The sequence below is a fragment of the Rosa chinensis genome, chromosome 2 (genome assembly GCF_002994745.2).
Source record: "Rosa chinensis cultivar Old Blush chromosome 2, RchiOBHm-V2, whole genome shotgun sequence".
Lineage (NCBI taxonomy): Eukaryota > Viridiplantae > Streptophyta > Magnoliopsida > Rosales > Rosaceae > Rosa > Rosa chinensis.
Genome location: NC_037089.1, coordinates 78,256,212 through 78,262,030, shown reverse-complemented (window position 1 = coordinate 78,262,030; position 5,819 = coordinate 78,256,212). Strand labels below are relative to the sequence as shown.

Sequence of the window (5,819 nt, the reverse complement as noted above, 5' to 3'; positions counted from 1 at the left end):
TAATCCGGATTTATCTCGTGAGATGAATCGGTTTGAGATTGCGATGTCAAGAGGATTCGTTTGTGCCAAGTTTACCCTCTTTTAGGGATAAGAATCCTTCGAACCCAATGGTCTACCTCACTTCAGGGCAGGGACATATGACTGGTTAGCCGCCATGGTCGTACCTCATCCATCTGGGACGACACATCCTACAGGGACGTCTATCCTTGTAGGCACATTTGCAGCAGATATATATGATCTCGTCACTTTAGCTAGATCAGAGAAAGCGACTGGCATATTTTGGGCTGCACTCTGTAGATCTATAATTCTCCGCACTTCATTATCACATTGTGCAGTTCGGGGATCAAGATGAGACATAGTGGGGACATTCCACGTCAATTCACGTCGTTCATCAAGAACGGTAACGTTCTTATCTCCCCCTAACGGCGGGAAGACTGTTTCATCAAAGTGACAATCCGCAAATCTAGCGGTAAAGAGATCGCCTGTCAAGGGCTCGAAAGAGCACATAATGGATGAGATTCATAATCGACAGGTATGCCCATCCTTTGTTGAGGACCCAATTTTGTAAGTTGTGACGGCACAATTGGCACGAGGACTGCATACCCAAATGCACGTAAGTGCGAAACATCAGGTTCGTACCCAGTCACTAGCTGTAACGCGAAGTAAGGTTGGTAGCAGTGGGCCTCAACGGGACCAACATAGCTGCATGAAAGATTGCATTGCTCCATGCATAAATTAGAAGCTTGGTGCACATTACCAAGATTCTATCTGCGAGACCATCTTGGGTGTGAACATTGGGAACTAAATGTTCAGCATCAATCCCAAAGGATATGCAATTATCATCGAAAGACTTCGATGTAAACTCTCCGGTATTATCAAGTCTTGTAGACTTTATGGGATAATCTGAGTGGTGAACCCTCAATTTCATGATCTGAGTGAGAGTTTAGCAAAAGCAGCGTTTTCTTGCGGACAATAGTATAACATGTGATCACTTTGTCGATAAATCAACCAAAACCATTAATATTTAACTGGTCCACATGGTGGTTGGATATGTCCACAAATTTCCCTTGCATTTTGTACAGAAAAATGGTGGTGTATGTACTAGTCTTTGCATATGATGGTCTAGTATTAAATATTCTTAATGAGTATGGCATAGTGTGTCATTATATACATGACCCTTATTCAGAAGGGGATGCACCTGTGATGAGTTGAGGATACAGTACATCATACTTTGACTTGGGTGTCCCAAAAGGTCATGCCATAGCAAGTAGTTGCTTGAATTAGTTAGTTTCTAGCTAACAAATTTCAATTTCTCCAATGTATGCTTCTGGCCGCACACTCGGAGGTTATGCAAAGATATTCCACTAATTTTTTCTCAGTGGTTTCAACGTGGTAACTATTGGTTCGAATATCCTTAATACTCAATAATGTTCTTCTAGAACGTGAAGAATATAAGGCCTCATTAATGGTAAGTTCAGTACCATTGGACAACATAAAGTAGGCTTTGTCATAGCCCTCTATCAGGTTGGATTGCCCTGATACGGTTGTCACAGAGGTATGAATAGACAATAAGTTTGAAAAACATCTCCGATCTGGGAGTATGACGTGTTGTAATAGCACTTTTAACCAGACAACAAACTTCCCCACAGAATATGTCTATTCATTTATTTAATTCAATGGATCACATGTATAAATAAGTTTATTGAATTAAATATGTCACGCCCCAAATTTTGAATAACCAATTCAAAATCCGAAACATGAATAATAACAATTACAAATAAACGTTCTGAATTTTTTTCTCAGAAATAAACACACCTCACATCACTCAATAATACATAAACCAAATCCTCAAGAGTTTAATATTACAGCACACTCTCTCCAAATTTAAATGTAAGCTCAAAAGAGTATAACAACCTCACAATAATGCTGTAACTCAAATACCACTACTCTAAGCAGCCTGATCACCTTCTCGATTCTTCGGACCTGTAGGATTACCCGCTACACAATTTGAATAGTGTACCGGGATTGCAACAACACCAAACCCGGTAAGCTTTACAGCTCGTATGAGTAAACAAGAATGAACTGTTCATTAATTAAATTTCAACTCCTTTAACTCAAGTAGCAACCAACAATCTCATCACTCACCACTCGACACACTTTAAATAATAATTATGTATTCATGATCACGAGTAATTCAACTCGCTGCTTTCATGTCATACTGTATTCATGATCACGAGTAATTCAACTCGCTGCTTTCATGTCATACGTCAAATTTCAAATGTGTATTCATGATCACGAGTAATTCTACTACTCGCTGCTTTCATGTCATACTGTATTCATGATCACGAGTAATTCTACTACTCGCTGCTTTCATGTCATACCACGGCAGACAGACTAGAGCTCTAACTGAATCATTCGTAATGTGTCACCTGGGCCAAGGTTCACGCTTACGAAGACCTTGCCTCTGTCACCACTGGTGACCAAACCGTAGACCAAAACATTTTAAAGGTCATCCTATATGACTCAAATGTTACACCTCGACTCACTTATGCTTTCTCACAATAAAATCAACAATAACATGATATATTGTATTTCCATACGCATTTTCACTTTACTCACAATGTAAACAAGGTAATTAAAGACATTTGGTTCGTAATATGAACCATGTGAGGTTTACTCACCTTGATATTCCCGCTGCGTCTTCACTTTAACACAAAACACACTGAAACAGCTCACCCTAGGAAGACCGCCAATCACCTAATCAATATGACCTTAACTTAGCCAATAACTCAAAACATACTCAAACGACAATCCAACGGTCGGATTGAAATTAAATGATGATCCAACGGTCGGATCCTCCTGAATCGTCCTTACAATCATCTTCACAAATTTATACGAAAATCTGACGGTCGGATTCTCACGAATCGCCCTTCAAACCACTATTTCACAATTATACGAAGATCCAACGGTCGGATCTTCGCCCGTGACCACACAAAGTCACTGGGACAATCATACGATCAACATATCAAAACTACAAGTCCATCGAACGGTCCGATCTTCACAGATCACAAATCGAACGATCGAAATCGTAAAGTTCATAACTAAATCATACGATATCCAAAAATTATGAATTATATATGCATACGATCATATTGAAACGTAGAACCTAAAAATGTAAAGAAAACACATTTTTGACCCCCGGAGGTGGCCGGAAAAGGGCCGCCGGAATTTGGACAGAGCCGCCGCCGACCACCGCCAATGGTGTCGGGGCCGGGCTGTTCCTCTTCATCTCATCAAGCTTAACAACTTTCATAACTAGCACAAAGTCTGAAAATGAACGGAAGTAGGAGAAATTACCTAAAACAGTCGTGATGGCCGGAAAATTTCCAGAAACCGGCGAAATTTGCAGAAACCGTCCAACCGATTTTTCCACGTAAAAACTTCATCTTTTGGCCTCGATTCCTTCTGGAGAGTTGTTAAGAACATCAAGGTGAACTCACTGGTTCAAGAATCACCCAAAACGAAGTTCTACAACTCGAGATATCACGATCGAAAGCTTCGGTGGCCGGAAAAATTCCAGAATCCGGCGAGCTTGAATTTCGACGTAAAAACGTCAATAACTGGCTTCGATCTCTTCATGAAAGTTGTTCAGAACTTCAATATGAGTTTACCAGCGCAAGAATCACAAGAAATGATGGTCTGTAGCTCGAGATATCTCGATCGAAAGGTTTGGTTTTCGATCGAAAACCGGTCGAGCTCCGACGAACGTGAAATCGCTCTATCCAGGTCCGATCCTTCCTGGTGCTTGTTCAAAAAGTTTATGCGAATCATATGAGCCCAGAATCAAGAGTATTGGTGGCTTGTAGCTCAAGATATTGAGATTGATTCGAAATCGGCTCAAACGGAGCTAGGTCCTCCGCCGTCACTACAGTCCATGTTGCGGCGCAAGGATGCCACCGGCGGCTGCGCAAGGTCTAGGAGAAGCTACTGGAGGGAGAGGTCTGCAGGTAAATGGTTGCTCTGTTTTTTTTCTTGCTGTGTTCGGCTGATAGAGAGGGTGAGAGTGTGAGTGGGAGAGAGGGAGAGTGTGAGTGAGGGAGAGAGAGAGTGTCGGCAATGTCGATCAACACAAACAATTAACCCAGCATAATCATTAAAGTTAAAGTAATCGAATCATGAAAGTAAAGCACACTGTTTGCTTTGATTAAAGAAATGGGGTTATTACAAAATACATTCGAACATAACCACATTTTCATAATCCAAAATGATTGAAAACATAAATCACCAAAAATAATCCGAAGATGTTTCATTCATTAAGATGAAATAGATATGACATAAGGGACCAATTATACCTATGTCTTCGAGTTCTAATACTCGGTATGTTCAGTAACTGCCTGAAAATCCATGATCTCTAGTATGGAATTGATGGAAAATTACCCTTCAATAAAGTTGGTATTTCGAGTTCCGCGACCGGCGTAATACTCATCTACTGCTTCGGCTATTGCACAACAGGTGCGGGACCAGCAGTCAATTCCTCCACATCGATAACAAAGATTATGCTGATCACGACAGGCAGGACCAGTGTTCCTTTCAACTTGGGCTTGCTGAGTTATGACATCATGGTTCCTACCACGTGGAGCCTAATTACGTGGCCTCTTGGACTTTGGCCAAGTGGCGGACGATCATATGGGTTAATTTCGTTCTGCCAATCATGTCTTGATTCAAGCAAGAAATGGTCATCTGATGGTGAAAGTGCTCTTCCAGAGTGACCCAAAGAGTCTGTATATCCTCTTCATTGGATAATCAACTTGGAGTGTTTACTCCATATGTTTCCTTTTTGAAAATTATGGCACTCATATTAAAAGCCTCAATGACGACATTGTTAGCATTGATTGTTGATCTCATCTTCTTTATAGTCAGATGAATTTTCACACCTTGAGTTCACTTTAGATAGTTTCTTCTGGAGACCTCCAAAGCAACGAAGTCAAACATGTTGAGATTTGACATTTCTTACAGGAAAGGAACAAATAATATTAGTGCTCTGGGTAATATCATCCATAAGAAAGTAATGAGAACTTCAGGTTCTATAACATGGTATGAAAAATCGGATTAGACATGTAAAATCTACTGGTTTTATCATGTGTGGTGAATTTATGAAGGGAAACTTCAAGTTTCTTAAACGGCATTATCGAAACTACAAGTTCGATTTATGTATGAACTACTGATTCATTAGATACCTACATTTTCTACACATATATTCTAATGCGAAAGTTTGGCAAGTAACAAAATGATATTGAATAGAGCAAATTATAATAATATCTCACAAATTGGCTAAATGGAAATCACAAATCAATTGAGATATTAATTGCATGCTAGTAATATAATAGATTAATTATCACACAATTATGTGAATAAATGCTTCTGGAAATTAATTACACATATTAAATATGATGAATCTATTTACAATATCAAATCATTTTTCCTTTTATTTGATTCTGCTGGACCAAAGGAGTGGGCTTGATAGTAAAGCCTATCGGGCTTAGTCTGCGGGCTCGTGACCTAGGCTTTCATGTGCTAGTCAAAGAGTATGTAAGGCTTGCTGGGCTGCTAGGTCCTGCAGAGGGAAAGTGGGCCTGCTGGGTTCAGGCTAGTCTGCCAAGGAATGAAAAGTTATTACTCAACCATTTCGGTAACTCCAATTAAATACGATCATGTAATGAAAGATGAGGTTTAGGTGGAGCGAGGCTCGCTTAAGTACACCACCTCATCTGAACCTTTCCTAGACATCGCATCCAACTAGATGAGCCTAGTTTGAGAAG

General features: G+C 40.1%; 1 long non-coding RNA gene across 1 annotated transcript; it reads right to left on the bottom strand.

Annotated features, from left to right (window-relative positions):
* Positions 1 to 1,688: 1,688 nt before the first annotated feature.
* Positions 1,689 to 4,136, bottom strand: LOC112189578. Its single transcript, XR_005807685.1, has 2 exons — positions 3,358 to 4,136; positions 1,689 to 1,998 (listed from the first exon to the last, which is right to left on the bottom strand). It is a non-coding gene; the product is annotated as an uncharacterized LOC112189578 (long non-coding RNA).
* Positions 4,137 to 5,819: the final 1,683 nt, after the last annotated feature.